Here is a 21,111-nt window from a genome sequence, read left to right as displayed (position 1 = left end):
TACCTATATAACCATGGATGTTATATATAATAACAGCTTATATTTTAGGGGGGAAAAAAGTCTGCTGTCAAAACATGTTCTCACACCAAAGAAGTCTGTAGAGCACATGAATTCACCTTCATCACTGGAGACGCTTTGTGTGGTGAAGTATGTAAAGATCTGAACATAAAGCATTTGTGTTCTTGGCTTCCAAAATCATTTATGGGATTTCAAGTGCAAAAAAGCAGATATATTGCCTCCTGTAGGTGATATTTCGACTCCTGCCTTTCAAGTTGCCAAAAAAAACTTAACAAAAAGAACATTTATCAAAAGCGCTGCGTGCAAGTGACTTTTATTTTGCACATACAACATGCTATCACTAATGACCGGGTACATTTTTACTTTTATGTTGCATTTTAGTAGGGTTAAATGAGCACATTTTTATGATTCCCAAATGTTTTTAGGAATCTTGACAAATCAATGTATTTATGGTTCTCCCTTGATAATGTTTTTAGTTTGATTTAGTAGCTGATGTATATTTGTGTCAGACATCTGTACAATACTTCCCTCTCATCTATTAGCACAGTATGGGGACTTCCACCTTAATTTACAGTTTGTGAAATGAGGATTGTAACACCACAAACAGAAGACTAGATGTCTTATTCTTTGACTTCTAAAGAAACTTGCAGTAAGCACCTGTTCTTTAAGTGGAAACAAAGAGGGAGATCTATCTTATTTGTTGCCTAGTATGTAATGATTTTAAAATTCACACATTACTGAGCATTGAGAAATTTGTGAGCTTTTTGGTGATTTTTCTGTATTTGCACTTCGACTCGTTTTACACAATTCCACAAAAATCTTGCTTTATTTATTATTTTATCCAGATGTTTAGATGCATTAACTATCTGCAATAGGGTCAGCTGCATGTGGTCCTCTCTGCTTGGTATGGTATGGTACCTGTATGCCCTTGAAGACGATTATTTCTGGACACATGCATTTTAATTTTACATTGGTATCTGTCCATTTTTGCTTTTTTGACTACTGTCCTTTTATGTCTTTAATAAAGTATACGATTTGTAATATACCCTGAGGGTGTTGCCTCCTTTCTGTTTCAAGTATTTGGTGATATCTATTACTGCTGTTGGTACTCTACGGTCCCCTACCATACAGCCTGTACGTTTGGTGTGAACTATCTTCAATAGTCACAAAAAATGTCCAAATACATCCTGCCTGGCGAGCTTGGCTGAAAGAAACTAAACAGGCAATTTTGAGACTTTTTTGAGAAAAAATGTGCAACTTTGCTTAAAAAGTCCTTCACATCAACCACTCATGTTAGGATAACAAACACAGCTCTCATTTAACAAACACAAAAACACTAATGACAAATGAGACTAAAAGTGTTACTATGGATTTTATAGAATCAGCCCAATTGGCCACACATGACCACCATTTCTGCATGTAGACTTTCTATCTCTGACAGTCACAAATAAGATTATTTAAACCTGTATCTACTCTATGAAGATTTTACATTTGTGTCTACACTTTATTTTTCCGGTTTCTTAACAAAGATGCTGTGAACAAGAATAGGTGATACAATCTATTTTTCAATCTTTATACATTCAAACCTTCTTCCCCATGGGTTTTAAGCCAAAATATTTGCTTTATGTTATCTAGGGGTGGGGGGTGTGAGCCTTAGTGTGGTATACTTTGTTGTATTCTCAATGTTTTAAAGGGAATATGTAATCAAAAACTGCAGAATTAATCAATAATGGAATTTAATAAAAATACAATATATCTGTTCTTAAATCTAAGTGGTACCCGGTCTTCACCAGAGCCCGCCGCAAAGTGGGATGGTCTTGCTGTTGCGCGGTGCCACTAGGTCGTTCCACAGGTGCGACTAGCCCGCAGTGGCAGCCAAGGTCAATGTACAAATACAGAGGGCAGTGTTGGAGTCAGCTAAGGCGGCAGAGGTGCAAGGTCTAAGGGCGGGTCTTGGCTCACAACAGGAGATCAACGCAGAAACAGGGAATGGGAACAACAACGCAGGGAGACTTTCACTAAGGCTATGAGCTCAAAGATCCTGTGGAGGTTGATGGGAGCAGCCGGTCTTTACGGAAAACCTGGAAGTACCAGCGCCAATCAGAGGTGCGCGCCAAGAAATCCATTAAAATCTCAGCAGCACCACGGAAAAGGGCACAAGTGTGCCTGCGATCCAAGACATGGATCGCAGGGACACCCATGTCACTGGTGCCTAGCCGAAAAATTCAAAAAGCTTCTCTTTGCAATAAGATCGTGAGTTTATCTCCCCCTCTCTTGGGAGAATATATTTTTTCCATATAAAATGAAAAAGGAAGTTTCGCCTGCATGCTCCTGACATGGTCTGAATGTTTTTGGTACTGTCTCTCAAATGTTTTGCAATTCTTCTTTTAAGTTCATGTGTTGTAGAGCCTACATAATGGACATTGCAGTTGGTTCATTCAATAACATGTACCTATGTAGAATCACAAATCATAAATGATTTGATTGAAAATCTTTCTGAATTATCCACAGTGCAGAAGGAGTTCATGCGTTTTGTATAAACACAGACATTACATAGTGCGGTACGGCAACGATGATAACCCTTTGTATCCAGCAAGTACCAGTATTTAATTCATCTTTAGAAAACAGACAAGGGGTCAGTATAGAACCTAACGTTGATCCCCTTCTTGAAACAAAGTTACATCCTTCTTTCAAGATGATACTCAATTTGTCATCTTGATATATCGGTAAGTTTTTTTCTCGGGGATTTATTGTTTGTAGACAAAAGAGTATTGCAGTCTGTACATTTCGCAAGACCCCTATTGATCATCCACAAGGGATAACCCTGGGTCAATAATCTATGACTCAATAATTGACTCAATAATGCAAAAAGTCTTCATTATTTGTACAAGCTCTCTTTAGTCTAGTGAATTCTCCCACTGGAATATATTTCCCAGTGGGAATTGGGTGGTTACTGGACGTGTTTAATGTGGTGTTTCCCGCTGTGGTTTTTCTGTAGAGGGTGGTGATAACTCTTTTTTTCTGATGGACAACCTTAATAATATATCCAAGAAAGCAATCTCAGTGTTGTTAACATTGTAAGTAAAAGCTAAGATTAAGATTGTTCTTGTTGAAAAGAAAGTAGGGATTATGATTATCTCAAATTCTGTGTGTCCAAACAGGACCTGGAAATACAGCATCCACTAACCAGTAGGCATCATCACAAAAGGAATGGGGCATTGGAGTCATGAGTTTATAGTTTTAACCAATTTTGAGTCCTTTTGTAAATAAAAAAAAGAAAGGAAATCTACTGGATGATCCCAGTGTCAGTCTGTTCCTAAACCTCCCCACTTTTAGTTACTATGATAATTTTCAATAATACTGAATTATAATAATTTACTACTCAGACTTGCTAGTAGGAAAAGGTAACCTTTTTATTATAAATTCATTTTTTTATCTAAACAGACCAATAACTATAACCTGTTATATTTTGAACATTTTCCAGGTAAAGTATTTCAAGTATTTTACAATATTTAAAGGTAAACTGTGAAGAGCCAAACAATCAGACTTATATATTTGTCTTTACCGCCGTCTTCTATGTTATAGATGGAGCTATTCTTATCTTGATCTTCCATGTTTTGGTATAACTGCAAAAGTAAACTACCGTGGGTGGTTCTGACTACTGTTGGACTATTCAGCTAAAATTGTGTGGAAACTTCCATTGAGAAAAATTAGAAGATAATGAAAAGGTATTTGGTTTTAATATATCCTCTATGCCCTTGTGATGACACCATATAAATAAAGATGTATAATGATTGTATAATAATGTAATATAGGTAAGCCTCCTTAAAGAGACTTCATATTGCCATGCATCACCTAATAATAATGATAGTAAAGGTTCATTCCTGAATTGGCTTTACTTTCTGTAAGAAATTATTGTAAGACAGTATCATCATACTCGATGAGCATGTAAACAGTGTAATTGGTCAAGAGAGTAAATTAAAGCATGCATGCTCGACGAATGATATACAGGAGGGAAAGTTAGAATATGTACAAATCTACGGCGGATATTACAGATGCTACATGAATGAGGTAAAGTATGTAAAGTGCAAGTGCAAAGTGCAATATATTTCTATATTGCCTGTTGCACTTGCACTTTACATACTTTACCTCATTTATGTAGCTTTATCTCTGGCACTGATTGGGGGGGGGGGGTTCCTTTATATAGACAGGACTGTGCATACTTGAGTCACTCAGCCTAGAGGAAGTCACCCCGAAGTGATGATACGTGTGGGGTTTCTCCACCTCCTCCGGTCCATTTCCTCCATCTTGTCCACCTGGCTCTTTGAGTATAATCTAGTTGGGTATTGTATTAGTAGGGCAGTTTACATACATCAGAACTACTTTTTTACTTTGAAATTGTTTATTCTGCCTTTCTTATATATTCTTTCTTGGTATTGAAGGTTATTTGTAATTGTGGGCAGATTGAGCTAGGGAGTGCTGGGTCATATTATGACCCGTGGTAGTTGGGCACACCTAATCGATGTACCTTTTTAAGTGTTTTTAACCTATAAATGTCTTGTCTTTGTTATGATTTTTTGATGATTATGAAATAAATTGTGACTTTACTTTGGTCCAATGTACGCATCTTTTTCTCTGTTAGGAAAGTCAATACACAGATGGTAGGGCTTGTTGGTAATGTTTCATCTGACAATATTTTTTCTCTTGAAAGTCTTATTTGGTTTATATAATGTACCCTATGATCTGTAAAGAGCTGAAGAATAAGATGTACCTAACTAGTGATTATTATTTCCTTTTTTTAAGAGTAAAGTCAAGCAGACTCTAAACTAAATCATAGCCAGAACAAAAGTAATACAAGTACCTTAAAGGGCTTTTCCCTACTTTATCCCTCCCCCCTTAGTTATCCCTTATCCAAAGGATAGAGGGGGGAAAGGCAATGATGAGAATAGGATTCCAACCTCTCCATAGAATGGGGATACTGTTCTCTGTGTCTTTGGGAGTGGTCAAAGACTGTCAAGCGCTGTACTCAGCTGTCTCTGGCATTGCCATATAATAGAAAGGAGAGGTAGGACAACTCCACCTACAACTCCACCCATTTGTAAGAAGATTGCCATTCTCTTTGGAATGAGTGGTCTTGTTCTTATGAGCTGTAGGGGTCCCAGCAGCCATACATTCACTGGTCACATTGTTATACCATGAATTGGGATTACCCCTTTATGATAACATTGGGATAAGGACTTTAATGGTGGCTATGATATGGTTTCAAGTCTTGATATGATATGGTTTCAAGTCTTTACCCTTAAGAAACCCCCAAATGTTATAATAATTTCTATTGTTGGCTTCTGGTATAAGCAAACCTTGAGTGACACAGTTATAGTAAGACCACCCTCTAACCACATTAGGTTTGACAATAGTAAAAAATCCTTATCCAGATCACTTTGAAGCTAACCGAGGCCCAGAAGACCTTGGAATCTACTGATGTTTCCTTGATGGACCCTTGAGATTTCAATGAAATCTGATGCCCCTGGACAAATAATGCCTTCATGCTTGTTTTTTTACTTTGTCTGTGGACTATGTCTTGCTTTTATTACTTTTTAACTTCAGGATGAATAAATGATAAATTTAATAAAGTAATGTAATTTTAAGTTACTTTGGCCATTTAATCTCACTTGATCTATAGAATTTAAATATAATATTAATGCCTTCTTCATGGAGTACAAAAAATGTACAACTGTTAGATGAATCTATTTGTTAAGTGAGAATATGTTATATTGAGGTCCTTTGAAAAACACTTTGAGACTTTTGGTAATATTTTAGTTTCTGTATCACTGACACTTACTGTATATTCCTGAATTACTTGATGCTAAGGCTTTTATGTCAACTTCTTTGCAGAATTCACATTCACAATGGAAAATGTGATTATGAAATGTTGACTTTCATTAAATGTACGGACCTCCATCTGTGAACTCCCAAGTACATCGGCCATATATTTTACAAAAAATACAGACTAGATCCAAGATGCTTCTCCAAATCTTAGAACTCATTCAATCACTATTTAGAGGGTCATCCAAAACTGAAGGTATCAATAATAATCCAGCATACAAAAATATTGCTTTGACTTAAAAAGATGTAAATCTTTAAGAAAAAAGGTGAATTGCTGCCAGCGCATCTGTAATCGGATGATGAAGTATTCTGAGAAGAATATATTTTTTGCCACCAGTTTTCTATAATAATCATTTATCTTCTTTGAGCAAAATTAGTTTGAGTTCAAAATTCACTATTCAAATTCATGATTCACTATACACAGTACACAATGGAGCTCATTAACTAAGGTTCCGAATGCCGAATATTTGGTTTCCCGAATATTTCTGATTTTCGTTGAATTGCCCCGTGATTTTGTTGCATGTGATCGGATCGGTGTGGCCGTCGGACAACCTGACGGATTCGGAAAAACTGCGGAATTTAAAAAAGAATTTGTGTCGCAAGATCAGCACTTACATGCACCAGTAGGAAGAAGGTGAACTCCGGCCGACCTCGGCGCAGCAGCGACACCTGCTGGATATCAGGTGCACGGCAGACCTGAATCAGCGTCGGACAACGCGTCACGGGATCGCGACTGGACCAGGTAAGTAAATGTGCCCCAATGAGTGAGATCTCTAAAGGAACACAAACCATACACAGAAGTATTGGCACCGGGTTTTAAATCCACACAAATATAAAGGAAGCTCCAATTCTCTCTGACACAGATTACTGTATACTGTATACTGTATACTTGAGTATAAGCCGACCCGAGTATAAGCAGAGGCACCAAATTTTACCACTAACGACTGGAAAAAATTGACTCGGGTACAAGCTTAGGGTGGTAAATACATTGGTCTCAGCCGCCACAGTATATAGCCAGCAAGCTCCCAGGAGTATACAGCCAGCCAGTCCTCAGTGGTATATATCCAGCCAGCCTACAGTAGTATATAGCCTGCCAGCCCACAGTGGTTTATGGTAAGCCAGTCCCCAGTAATATACAGCCAGCCAACTCCCAGTAGTATATAGCTAGCCCCCTGTGGAATATAGCCATACAGCTCCTGTAGTATATAGCCTGTCCTCTGTAGTATTTAGCCATTCCCCTGTAATATATAGACTGCAGCTCCATTTATTATATGACAAGCCAGCCCCCTGTAATATATAGACAGCCAACCCCATTTAGTATATGGCCAGCCAGCTCTGTGTAGTATATAGCCAGCACCCTGGAGAATTTAGCCATCCAGCTCCGAGTAGTATATAGCTAGAACCCTGCAGTATTTAGCCAGACAGCCCCCTGTAGTATTTAGCCTACCCACTGTAGTATATAGCCAGAAAGCCCCCTGTAGCATATAGCCGGTCCCCGGTAATATATATATACAGCCAGCCCCCTTTAGCATATACTGTAGCCAAGCAGCCCTGTGTAGTATATATTCCGTTGTCTGGGGCTCACTTCATGCACGCTAGCACCAGTTCAAGGTCAGCAATAAGTCTGTGTGCACAATCGGTGCACAATCTATGATGTTAACTGCTGCTTTTTTATATAACAAATATTGGTATATACACAAAATTGTAATGAAAAGCTCATACTCAAGTATATACGGTACTGTATTACAGATTACTCATTCTTTACTACTTTTTCATTCTTTGTAGCATTAGTAGTATCATAAGTTCTAAAATAGCCCTACTGAAGATATGGTCTCATAAACTTTCCACAATGCAAAATAATACTTACGCACTGCGTTTGTTGGAAGAAGAAAATATAACCTACGAGAATTCTATGGTTTTACAAACCTGGATATTATAAAAACATCTGGTTAGATAAAGATTGGTATATAGAACATCAGATGTACACATGACAAATTACAGTCCTTGATTAATTGATCATCAGCAAGTGTGACAATCTCCATAAAAGCAAAGTTTGACAGTTTGCTGGTCTGAAGCATTTATGTCTGTGTTAACACATAAGCAAGAAGCAAAGACATCAACAATTATTTTAGGAGATCAAGGGTTTTAAGGTCATTATTTTACAGTGAGAAAGATTATTTACATGTGAAAAATATCCCAGACAGCTTATGGTCTTTCCAGCAGGGAATGTTTCAGCAAATTTACCTGAAGGTCAAACTGTGCAATGCTCAGAGAAATTCCATAAAACCTAAAAGCTACATCTCACACTACAGGCCTTAGTTAGCATGTTAGCATGTACAATTAGAAAAAAGACTGGTTAATTGCGACATTTTGGAAAGATTGTCCATGTTTTGTAAATGAACATGGCAGCACAGCTAAAACTTGAAAAGTTGGATTTGAACAAACCACAAAACTTCTATGATTTTATCCTTTGGAAATTTGAGATCAAAGTTGTTATGTCCAGTTATAACACATAGGGGCAGATTTACTTACCCAGTCCATTCGCGATCCAGCGGTGGGTTCTCTGCGGAGGATTCGGGTCTTCCGGCGATTCACTAAGGCAGTTCCTCCCACATCCACCAGGTGTCGCTGCTGCGCTGAATGCATCGGAGTTCACCAAGCCGGGCCGAGTGAAGGTAAGCGCATGTCCAGCGTCACTTTTTTTCAAAAAATGCAGCGTTTTTTCCGAATTCGTCAGGTTTTTTTTACGGCCATGCCCCCAGATTTCCGTTGTGTGCATGCCGGCGCCGATGCGCCACAATCCGATCGCGTGCGCCAAAATCCCAGGGCAATTCAGGGAAAAACTGCGCAATACGGAAAAATTTGCGTAACCCGCCGGAAAAACGTGAATCGGGCCCTTAGTAAATGACCCCCATAATGCTACATTTGGTGGAAACTGAACACAGAATATGATCACAGATACCTCATTCCGACTGCAAACCATGGTAGTGAACTGGTGATGATTTAGGCTGGTTTTGCAGCCACAGAACATGTGAATCTTATAGTCCTTGGGGCACATTTACCAAGAGCTTCATGACCTACTTTAGTCAGACTGTGCCCATTCTCCAATGTTAAAAAGGCTTGCATAGGTATTTAAGTATTGGGTGCGTTGCGATTGCGCCACACGCAACCCTTTTTTTGGCACAGCTGCGCTGGCTTCCATGCGACACAATTTAGGGGGCGTGCCGTTGGATGATCCAACTGATTCTGACTGAGCGTGGGATTTAACTTTCAAGTTGTGTTGCAAGCCCAAGCACTTACATGTACCACTAAAAAAATGGTGAACTCTGTTGCACCTGACCGGGGAAGCACCACATGCAGGATATCTGGTGCACAATCTTTGTAAATCGCAGCACAGTACATTACAGACGGACAATGTACTTTTGGTGAATTCCAGCAGCCGGCTAAGTAAATGTGCCCCATTGCGTCGACCATGAACTCCTCTGCATACTAAGGTGTTTTAGAGTCAAATATTAGGTCATCTATCCCGCAGATAAAACTTGGCTGTAACTTTGTCATCCAACTGGACAGTGACCCTAAGCATCCCAGTAAATCTACAGGATTGGTAGACAGAAAAGATTCAAAGTGTTGTACTGGATCTGTCACAGTTCAGACCTCGGCCCAATCTAAATACTTTTGAGGGATTTGATGAAATCTGGGCATCTGTGCAGAAATCTGAATGAAGTGAAGCAACAATGTAAACAGCAGTGGGACAACATTCCTCCAAAATGATGTAAGAGTCTGATACAGTCAAAAAGAAAACAATTATTTCAAGTTATTGATAACAATAAGCTTATACAAGGTATTACTTCATGGGATGTACTTTCACATGCAGTTTTTCCTTTTTGTCTTCATTTTAAATAAATAATAACATGATGGAATCTTTTAACCCCTTAATCATACAGTCAGAAAAGGCTTTAATGATTGGGGCATTTTTAGCAAATTTTCATACGAGGCGGATTAATGTCTATAACTTCTTTTCTTTACATGCTACCTTATTTTTTTTTTTGCAGCATTTCTTTTCCTTTTTAGTTTTATTTGTGGTTAAAAGGCTATTTTTTGTCATTTATAGTAAATATTTTTTTTATCATTTTCAAATTAACTCAAAATGAACAGTATTAATGAATTCCTTATTTATTTTCGGACGTTTTGATATATTAGGCCCCTTTCACATTGCGTTTTTCATTAGCGTGTTCTGCGCGTGCATTTGATGCACAAAACTTGCATTGCACTCTGACCCATTGTAATCAATGTTTTTTTTCAGACTTGCTTTCTTTTTCACGCACACACATGCATTTTTTTTAACACACGTTTAAATCTCAACATGCTTTACTTTTGCAAGTCACGCTCATGAAAAACGCATTATACAAGTCTATGGAGATGCATCAAAAATACACTGCACTCTGAGACACATGCAAGTGCAATGCATTTTTTAACACAAAAGATAGAGTCCAGTCCTAAATCCTTTTCACATGACAACTGAGAAACTGGGGAATATTTACTTACCCGGCCCATTCGCTATCCAGCGGCGCGTTCTCTGTGGTGGATTCGGGTCCGGCCGGGATTTATTAAGGCAGTTCCTCCGACGTCCACCAGGTGGCGCTGCTGCGCTGAAGAGCATCTGAACGCACTGGAATACACAGAGCCGGGCTGAGTGAAGGTAAGTGCAATTTTCGCAACACATTTTGTTTTTAAATGCAGCGGTTTTTCCGAATCCGTCGGGTTTTCGTTAGGCCACTCCCCCCGATTTCCGTCTCGTGCATGCCAGCGCCAATGGGCCACAATCCGATCGCGTGTGCCAAAATCCCGGGGCAATTCAGGGAAAATTGGCGCAAATCGCAAACTCTGATTGAACTCTAATGCAAAGTGTTCGTTTTTCAATGACCAAACCCTGATCGCACCCAGATCTGCAACGCAGGTGTCAAAGAGGCCTAATTCTTTATGGACAAATATATTGGATAAGTTTCAACTTCTATTTGATATAAATGAATGTAAATAAATTTCCATCAAAAAGAACTTATACCCTAACTAGTTTTTAGAAATTGTCTAGCTCAATGCAAGAATCACCAAAGGATTACAAATCCTTACTTAACAATATCTATATAACAACCCAGCACCCGAATAGAGGGGATACAAAAAAAATTGTAATTGACACTGTGTTTTAGTACATAACTATGTGAAATTAAAGTTTCTGTTGCTATAAATAAATAATATAACTATAATATTAAAAAAACATTTGACTTTGGCAACTATGGTAATTCAGTGATGACGTAGGCCAGTATTGGGGGTGGGTGTATTTGCATTGGCATCCCATCTATGTAAACCTAGAAAGCATTAAATACAAGAAGTAACAAACACATTTGTCCATGTATTCCCTTGATAGTGTCAATGAAATGTTAGACCAAACACAAATGCTCCAGGAAATTCCTTAACTGCAAACTTTCGGGGTCAGCGAATCGGACAGTTTGTTGTTCTGACGAGTGACCTCAGATCAGCCCTGTTCTAAACAAACAGCTCAAATGTTATCTTTGTAGCCTCTCAGGAGATCTTCTAACTAGCCCTAAGCACACACCAACAGTAGCAGAAGTCCTGCCTTCCTCCCCTCCAGCATCATTAAACTACATATTGGAATCCTGTATACTTTCATTTATTTACATTGCAGCAAATGTTCTGTATATTACAATCAGAAGACTGTGAAAACAAAAATACCATTCTTGATAATATTTAAAGTGCTCTCACTTAGCATTAAATAAACTGTGATTGAGAAACATTCCTCGTGTTCAGTGATACATAAAACAAATCTACGAGTGAATCGTCTCTCCCCTTTATGAGCGCCTATGAGGTGTTGAGGCTATTGTAAATGTCATATACATTGCATATCTAGAAATAGCCAATAGCGTGTCATAAACAAATAATAACATTTGGAATGAATTGGACTTCACATATTCTGGCTCCCTTGGTGTATTTTTGTCATGTCTTAAAGTGTTCCAGCTTTAACCATGTGTTGCTTTCAGGATGACATGCGATAGAAACAAATGAATCTAATTGCCTTCTTCTCATGCTTGTTAAATTCCAGCTGCCCAATTCCCTTGATGTCTTTAAATTAGTAAAGGATAATAAAATCTCTTGTTGACAGATTGCTATCAGCAACCCAGAGATATGTTTGAGGAAATTAAGTGGAGTTTTACTAAATTATCCAATAATAAAATGCATATTCAGCAAAATTTCTTTTTAGGCCAAAAGAACATATGGAACAATCAGAGAAATAGTTCCACTCTGCTATTTGTAAAGAGAAGAAACCTGAAGAAGTAGAAAGCCATACAAGAAGAGAGCCACCCTAATTAAATAATGAAAAGAAATAGAAAATGAGAACATAGGAAATCAAGCTCCACATGCAAGAATTCTTGGGGTCAGAAAAGTAAAAAAAATATTGTTTTGTGCCCATTTGTACCACCCACATAACTTCTAAAATTTGGGTAGGAAGTGAGTGATTGCCAGATTTATCAAATAAAACTTTTTAAAAGTTAAAAAAAATTGTTATTATAACAGTTCAGCAGAGGGAGGTCATAAAAATGTGTAACCTATTGATCTTCCACTAAATGGAAAATAAAATCCAACAAAATAGCACAATTGAAGAACAAGGGATGAAAGTAAAAGGTTCTTTATTTAAGTCAAAAAATAATAAAATGATAAATAACAAAAACTGGTGAAAGAATGGTACAACCCCAAGGGGGACACAAGATGAAGCTGTACCCCAGGCAGCAAGATCATCAAAATTGTTGAGTATAAGGTAGAGGCATCTATACCCTTACTGCAGTGTACATGGGAATTGTGGACATTTAATTTAACAAAGTCAATTGATCAGCAGAATGCATATACATACATAATAAGCAAGTACAATGTATCTTACCCATGTAGGAGATGATCGTTGCCCGGAATGACAGCGCCCCGACGCGCGTTTCGGCTGGCTTGCAGCCTTCGTCTGGGGGTGGAGTCATCAGGACAACGAGCCACATTATATTTAGATTATTACCCAATAGATGAGCTAGAAGGTGGTCATGTGATCCGGTCACGTGGGTGGTCATGTGTTCCGGTCATCTGAGAAGTGACGTCACCGCATCAGTCTATCGCGAGAGTGCGTCCCAAAACCGACGAGACCGGAATGCGCCTGCGCGACAGAAACAGCAGGCGCCGCAACAAAAGGGTAAGTCTATAAAGTCAGTCATCGGGTCAACGCATGCGCAGCAGCAAATATAGATGCTGTCAGTGTCCTGTACCAATAGTCATAGGACAATGGTGGTCAACATTGTAAAAGATGACAATTAGAACAATGGTATAACGGCAATCCCCTATTTAAAACCTTAGATCAATGAAATAATTAACTATTGATACACGGATTCCAACCTGCATAATAAAATATACCAAAGTGAGCACAGATGTGCATGGTTCAGAAGTGTAACATATACACTGTGTGAAATTTACGAAAAAAATATATATGCATAAAAAAATTGCAAAAATCATGAAAATACTTTTGCTTTCTTCTTTTTAGATACATAAAGTGAATATTGTTTACAAAGTCTATTGTGTGTTAATAATAAATACAAATATGCATAAAAATTCTACTATGTGCTTATATTATTATGACACCTAATTCATTTAAAACAGTCAATGTGTCATTAGATAGGTAAATAAAGTGCAAAAGTGCAGGAAGGGTAGTGAGAGGGGGGGGGGTGTAGTGAAGTGTGCTCCAGTGGGGGAAAAAGTGAGGGGGAGTGCTGTGGAAATACATTTTTGTACATGGAATGCTAAAATGCATGGCTGAAAGACCATAAATTTATATATTAAGTAAAACAATGAAAAGGTATAGAATGTAAAAATCTAATATCCTAAAATAAGGTGCACTGGTACCATTTTTGTTGAAAAAGTAATTGATGCCGTTTTTTGGAAAGGCAATCAGCATTGTTGGCTGTTCAACTATCTGGCGTCATATGGACAGGACTATACTGTTAATATGATGGCTATATAACTCATCAGCAAAATGTTTCTAGTGCGCAACAAGGGAAGTAGATCATTTCTCCGGCAGAAGCATGTTAGACATGCAAGTCTTGTGGCTCGAAGTAAATATCATACAGAAACTATGACAAAGAGAAGGAAAATGTTAATGACATGAAAATTGATAACACATAATATGCAATAAAAGGAGAAGGAAAACCATGAGATGGTTACCTCATTAAAAACCTGAAGAACGACTCAGGTCAGCGTGGATGACATGCGGGCTACAGAGCAGAACTGAAGAAATCCTATAAAAAGGGAGCAAAGCTGAGTGTTTCATTCAGCTCATTGGGTTGGAGTGTATTTAGTGTCCAAATCCACCGGGCTTCACGTTGTGCAAGCTGTTTTTGGATCGGGCCCCCCCTGGAGTTAGTCACAATCCTATCGATGCCACGAACAATGAAACCACGAGGGTCCGCATTGTGGTATGTTTTGAAATGTTGTGCAATCGGTCTGCCCTCTGTATTATAGTCATCTTTTTTGGCAGATATGATGTCCCTCATGTGCTCACGTACCCTTACTTTTTACTCACGTGTTGTGAGACCTATATAGATCTTATTGCACGGGCACGTGGCATGGTACACGACTGCCCTGGTATTGCAGTTAATTGTATGGGTAATTTTAAATTCATTAGACCCCGTGGAGTCATAGAAGTTTGTAGCCCGTGCTATGTTCGGGCAGGCGATGCATCTGCCACAGGGTTTACACTTCCATTCGGGTAATTTTGAATCAAAAATGGTTCTAGATTTGGCTGTTTCATAATGGCTGCGGACTAGCAGATCGCGAAGGTTCTTAGAGCGTCGTGCCGTCACGCTGGGCTGAGGGTTGATGTGCTGCGATATGATGGGATCCGATTGTAAAATCGGCCAATATTTTGATAAGATCTCTCTCATAGTTTGCCATTGCGAATGGTAGTTTGTAATGTATCTTACCTTATTTTGACTTGTTGTTTTAGGTAAGGGGTGTAATAGAGTTTGACGAGGAGTAGATTTGGCTCTGGAATACGCCTTTTTAATGGCTCTGTTACTGTAACCTCGTTGTTTGCCATAGTTTCTGTATGATATTTACTTCGAGCCACAAGACTTGCATGTCTAACATGCTTCTGCCGGAGAAATGATCTACTTCCCTTGTTGCGCACTAGAAACATTTTGCTGATGAGTTATATAGCCATCATATTAACAGTATAGTCCTGTCCATATGACGCCAGATAGTTGAACAGCCAACAATGCTGATTGCCTTTCCAAAAAACGGCATCAATTACTTTTTCAACAAAAATGGTACCAGTGCACCTTATTTTAGGATATTAGATTTTTACATTCTATACCTTTTCATTGTTTTACTTAATATATAAATTTATGGTCTTTCAGCCATGCATTTTAGCATTCCATGTACAAAAATGTATTTCCACAGCACTCCCCCTCACTTTTTCCCCCACTGGAGCACACTTCACTACACCCCCCCCCCTCTCACTACCCTTCCTGCACTTTTGCACTTTATTTACCTATCTAATGACACATTGACTGTTTTAAATGAATTAGGTGTCATAATAATATAAGCACATAGTAGAATTTTTATGCATATTTGTATTTATTATTAACACACAATAGACTTTGTAAACAATATTCACTTTATGTATCTAAAAAGAAGAAAGCAAAAGTATTTTCATGATTTTTGCAATTTTTTTATGCATATATATTTTTTTCGTAAATTTCACACAGTGTATATGTTACACTTCTGAACCATGCACATCTGTGCTCACTTTGGTATATTTTATTATGCAGGTTGGAATCCGTGTATCAATAGTTAATTATTTCATTGATCTAAGGTTTTAAATAGGGGATTGCCGTTATACCATTGTTCTAATTGTCATCTTTTACAATGTTGACCACCATTGTCCTATGACTATTGGTACAGGACACTGACAGCATCTATATTTGCTGCTGCGCATGCGTTGACCCGATGACTGACTTTATAGACTTACCCTTTTGTTGCGGCGCCTGCTGTTTCTGTCGCGCAGGCGCATTCCGGTCTCGTCGGTTTTTGGGACGCACTCTCGCGATAGACTGATGCGGTGACGTCACTTCTCAGATGACCGGAACACATGACCACCCACGTGACCGGATCACATGACCACCTTCTAGCTCATCTATTGGGTAATAATCTAAATATAATGTGGCTCGTTGTCCTGATGACTCCACCCCCAGACGAAGGCTGCAAGCCAGCCGAAACGCGCGTCGGGGCGCTGTCATTCCGGGCAACGATCATCTCCTACATGGGTAAGATACATTGTACTTGCTTATTATGTATGTATATGCATTCTGCTGATCAATTGACTTTGTTAAATTAAATGTCCACAATTCCCATGTACACTGCAGTAAGGGTATAGATGCCTCTGCCTTATACTCAACAATTTTGATGATCTTGCTGCCTGGGGTACAGCTTCATCTTGTGTCCCCCTTGGGGTTGTACCATTCTTTCGCCAGTTTTTGTTATTTATCATTTTATTATTTTTTGACTTAAATAAAGAACCTTTTACTTTCATCCCTTGTTCTTCAATTGTGCTATTTTGTTGGATTTTATTTTCCATTTAGTGGAAGATCAATAGGTTACATATTAATCTTTCCAACCAGCCACATGGTACCATACTATGTAGGGAGAAGGACAGGTCCCAAAACACCATCACAGAACATTAGTACCTTATAACCTTTTTTTCCTTCCTCCCTACTTTGGTTTGTTTCAATCTCATTTGTTGGGAGGTCATAAAAAGTAGAATACAATCTCAAACAGAAAAAAAAAAATATTGCTATGACCATATACAAAAAATGGAAAGTCCAGAGCAGCACTGCTAACCGTGGGTGCAGAAGCCGATGATCCCTTGGCGTGGGTCCCAAAATATAAATTCAGTAAAGAGGCAGCACTTCGGAACATGTAGAAAGTGGTGAAATTTTATTCCATCAAGGCGACGTTTCGGCGTAATGCTACACCTTTATCAAGCATGATAAAGGTGTAGCATTACACCGAAACGTCGCCTTGATGGAATAAAATTTCACCACTTTCTACATGTTCCATATGTATATGGTCATAAATTTGGTAAAGAGGCAGCACACGTAATATGTAGAAAGGGGTGAAATTTTATTCCATCAAGGCGACGTTTCGGCGTAATGCTACACCTTTATCAAGCATGATAAAGGTGTAGCATTACACCGAAACGTCGCCTTGATGGAATAAAATTTCACCCCTTTCTACATATTACGTGTGCTGCCTCTTTACCAAATTTATGACCATATACATATAGCTCAGACTGGGGTAGTAATAGGTATTACAGATGTTGGAGACCATTAAGCAAGAGTATCACTACTCACCACTAAATTTATGACTGTGCCCTCTTTCCCACCAGGGGCTGATGCCAACACTCGATGACCAGAACTCCAGGTTGCTGGAGTTCTCTTTCTCTGAGCTCTAAAACAATCAATTGTGTATGTGTGGTTAAGGGTGCGGTCACACGTTACAGTTAAAACAGCATCACACTTAGACTTGGGGTGGTTGTAGGTGGTATTACTTATTTTAACAAGTGAAAGACATCAAAGCAACAGGTGAATGACATTTATTGAAGCTTTCTCCTTCAAAATCAAATTCACCCGTTCAGTTCATGTCTTACACCTGGGAAATTGGCAAAACTGCACCTAAAACCACCTCAAAACTAATTGCGATGCAGTATTAACTGCAACGCGTGACCGAACCCTAAGATGCAGATACAATTGGTCCTGAAAGCATCACAAAAGGGAGATTTCCTCTGCTTGTGCCAATCTTGACAAAGTTTTAGAATTTCTTCAATATTGTGTAGCCTTTTAATGTTCTTTATCGCCTGATGATTTGTAAATGGAGGACGTGGGAGCTCTGTAGGTCAGTGATTTTATTATTTTATAATGAGCCACAGTTTTACCAAATTCATCAGGCGGGGGGGATATGTTTTTGGCTACATGCACACATGTATCTGAGACACTTTGGGGGTCATTTACTAAGGGCCCGAATCGCGGTTTTCCGTCGCGTTACCCAAATATTTCCGATTTGCGCTGATTTTCCCTGAATTGCCCTGGGATTTTGGCGCACTCAATCGGATTGTGGCGCATCGGCGCTGGCATGCACACGACGGAAATCGGGTGGATTCGGAAAAAACGCCGTATTGAAAAAAAAAAAATGTTGCTTGACACACGCTTACCTGCATCCAGGGTAGGACGGTAAAGTTCAGTGAACTCCGACGGAATTCAGCGCAGCAGCGACACCTGGTGGACATCGGGCGCACTACCTTAGTGAATTGCTGGAAGACCTGAATCCTCCACAGAGAACCCGCCGCTGGATCGCGACTAGACCGGGTAAGTAAATCTGCCCCTGTGTGTCCAGGTGCTTTAGATGTCTATGGGGCCCTGATCTGGAAGCAAATTCTGAGGCTGGATCATGGGCACCCATACGGTTGTGTGAATAGTGCTTACATAAAATATGGATGAGGCATAGCCGAGAAACAACATATCAACTGAAAAAGTCTCAGCATAATAGAGGTAACCTGACAAAGTTGACATATTTTTCTGGTAGCATTGTCGCTTATTCTTATGTAACTATAGTCTTTCGTAGATGTAGGCCCCCAACTTTCTAGCTCTGATATGTCTGCACTGTCCATATAATAATTAACAACATTAAGCAATAGGACAAGCAACGGTTTGTGAAAGCAATGGATGAATGAGGTAAATCTGAGTCTTACAATATGTAAATGATCTCATAGACATTAATGTCAACATCTGTATTTCACTAGTAATTGACCAAATCAGCCATCAGCGAGAAAGATTAGCAGCTTTCCCAGGAACTGGTGCCAGCTCTCCCCATGTCTTCAGACACATTTGAAGGCTACTCCCTAATATTTGATGATAAAGCACAACCCACAAAATTAGGTTGAACAGACAAATGACTGGACACACAGGCCTAGATATTCTTTTTATTCTTTATTGAGGTTTATGAAACACTCTACAAACATCTGTGAAACAGGATCTGTTGTCACTTAACTTGTGATTATCCTATTGTTACATACCTAAGTTATGCTTCCCGGTATTTCATTTACTGAGAATAATTCGTCTGAAAATAAAAAGGAAAAGCCAGAAACTTTTTTTTTTTAAGGAGTCAATTATTGCAGTCAAGCAGCATGAATCCATCACCTCAATGAGATTGATCTGCTCTGCCTAAATGTCTTGTTTATTATGTTATAAATACAGAATGTTACAATTTTTATACTTACATATACTTAACGTGTGGCAGAGGCTCCACAATACCACATTTACCACTCTGTTCTCTGTGTGAGGGAGATTTACTGGACCAAACCTAGAACTGCTGAGCTGATATCAGTATGCCAGGTCAGTAGTTCCAGGCTCAGATTGGTAAATCACTTGAGAAGAAGCTATTGAAGATGTTGGTGGGCCAATGTTCAACAACATTGAAGGAAAATTCATACACATTTTCATTTCCATCACCTACACATGGATCAGCCAATCACATAGTTTATGAGGGCATGAAACAATAACAGTTTAGTTGTACAACATCAAGTCATCTAAACCTTAAAGGGGTATTCTCGCCTGGGCAGTCACATTCAGTTCACTAATCTTCCATATATAAACATTTCTGCAATTGGATGTTATTAAAAAAAAATGTTACTGTGTGAAGATAATTTCCCATAAACATAGCCATGTTGTCCCTTAGAAACGAGATAGCTTCCACAGTTACGACCACCTCACACTCTGACAGCAGTGGCCAGACATGCGATATGGAGCCCTGTCTGACCTCCGAGATTCAGCGATCATTACCACAGGACGGCTGTGGGACTTACAGTAACTCCCGGACATTTCATGTACAAAAACTTTTTGTTTATTTGTGCAATCCCTCCAGCAGAGGTGGCCGTATCCGAGGAAGCAATCTGGTTTCTAAGAGACAAAATGACTACATTTATGAGAAATTATCTTCACACAGGAACATTTTTTTTAATAACATCTAATTGAAGAAATGTTTACATATGGCAGATTTATCAAACTGAATGTGAATGCCCAGACAAGAATACCCTTTTAAGGGCATTACAAACCTAAAAAAAATGAATAAAATAAGTTCTTAGATTGGTGGAGATCCAACACCTAGCACCCCACAGAGCAGATGTTTTTGATCTACTGATGTTTAGAGCTATTTAGTTGCTGATACAAAGAGAATGACACAACAGAAACCATGTAGCTCTGCTCTCACTGTAGTGGCTGCATTGAGTTACTGCAGCTTAGTTTACAGTGAAATGATGGAGTTGATCTACAGTAACCTTGTCAGGCTACCACACCTGGAATGGAGCTTTCTGCTTCATATTGCATTTGCTTCAGGGTAATATTTTTTTTAGCCCAGAAAACCCTTTAACTTTTGAGATAAATGATGTCCAGGTCTCTAAATGTTGACAGTGTTTTGAATTCTGTTTCTTCCTTTGCTTATTTTTTTTTGGCAATTATTACTCTGCCCCATTTAGCCTAAGGGTTTTTAATGCACAGGGCTGCAAACTAAAAGATATACTAAAATAGATATGTGTAACGATAGAAAGATATAGATAGGTAACTAATGGAAAATCCAAGTGTTATTTATCCCAAAGAAATGATAGAGAGATAAATAGAAAAATAGATAGATGGATAGATAGACAGAGATAACTAATCCAAGACATCACAGTGTAATTTATCCTAATAAACAATAGCTAGATAAAAATCCAAGACATCACAGTGTAATTTATCCTAATAAACAATAGCTAGAAAGATAGATTCTGAGACTAGTTAGGAATCAGCCCAGATCCACACAGGAGGTCCTGGGCAATGATGTGAAATGAGCTGGGACCACAGTCTTAAAGATGTTAGTAACACACTATGTTATCATGGATGAATATTCTCCATGGTACACATATTGAAGAGAGGATGGTTGGGGTCATGTGATTTTGACCAACAACCTCCTTCCCTTCTGTGTCTCAACATGAACCTAAACACACAGCGAGGGCAACTAAGGAGCAGCTCCATAAGAAGCATTTCAAGGTCCTGGAGTGGTCTAGCCAGTCTCCAGATCTGA

Source organism: Engystomops pustulosus, chromosome 1 (genome assembly GCF_040894005.1).
Source record: "Engystomops pustulosus chromosome 1, aEngPut4.maternal, whole genome shotgun sequence".
In the NCBI taxonomy this organism is placed as follows: domain Eukaryota; kingdom Metazoa; phylum Chordata; class Amphibia; order Anura; family Leptodactylidae; genus Engystomops; species Engystomops pustulosus.
Note: the sequence above shows the minus strand (reverse complement) of the source record.